The following is a 1,069-nucleotide window of genomic DNA, read 5'->3' as shown; positions in this document are numbered from 1 at the left end:
GTCACGGAAAGCGGCCTTGGGGAGGTTTTGGCGAACGTCCCTGTCCCAGGGCCGTCTGCCGACTAGGGGACGGAGTCCTCCTCCATGCGCCTTCTCGCCCCCAGTCGGGCGGGTTGTGGGTCGCGCGGTCGACTTGGCCATTTCACCGGAGGCGTCCTGCCTGCCGGGGCTCCCTCCCTCGGGCCGGTGCGAGCGGTCCTCGGGCGGCCCGGGAATTTGGGCCGCAGCGAACGAACGAACGAAGCCCGTCCCTCCTGCGTCGGCACGGATGAGACACAGCCCTGGTGGGTGGAGCCGCTTTCCTCGGGTTTCCTTTTGCTTTCGGCCGCTGCTGCCACCAAACCTCCCTAAACGATAGGAATGAAAACGGGAACCGTTGGCATAATAAAAGCGTTTTGGTTGGCGTGTTTCTTGGCTTTTGGGGACTCGAGAGGTATGATGGATGATCTCCGATTGTCCTTTGGAAGGAAGGTCTATTTCATCCCAGTCGCACGAACCCCGCAAACGTGCGGCTGGACGAGGGAGGGAGGGAGGGAGGGAGGGAGGGAGGCCAACCACGGGATTTCCGCACGACCAGCTGATGGACACGACCGCCCCCGTGAGCCGGGCGGAGGGCAGCCGCCCGGGTCTCGCAGCTACGTGCCCGCGGAACCCTCGGGACTGCGAGAAGCCCGAGCGACCCGCAGTCACGCGGCGCTCGGCGCGGACATCTGGTCGGCCCGCGCGCCACGGGACCCGGGGGCCGGGCCGCTGGTCGACCCGGCAGGGCGGCGGCCCCGGCGGCGGCCTCGCCGCCGCTCGTCCGCAGGCTCCAGGGAGCCCTCGGGGCTCCGAGAAGCCCGAGCAGCCCGTGGCCCCGCGACCCCGCGGCGCTCGGCGCGGACATCTGGTCGACCCGCGTGCCACCAGACCCGGGGGCCGGGTCGCCGGTCGACCCGGCAGGGCGGCGGCCCCGGCGGCGGCCTCGCCGCTGCTCGTCCGCCGGGTCGCCGGAGCCCTCGAGCCTCCGAGAAGGCCGAGCGCCCCGCGGTCCCGCGCCGCTCGGCGCTCGGCGCGGACATCTGGTCGA

This window comes from Equus caballus, unplaced genomic scaffold, assembly GCF_041296265.1.
Source record: "Equus caballus isolate H_3958 breed thoroughbred unplaced genomic scaffold, TB-T2T haplotype2-0001081, whole genome shotgun sequence".
Taxonomy (NCBI): Eukaryota; Metazoa; Chordata; class Mammalia; order Perissodactyla; family Equidae; genus Equus; species Equus caballus.
The sequence above is the reverse complement of the archived record's forward strand: the minus strand, read 5'-3'. Positions refer to the sequence as shown.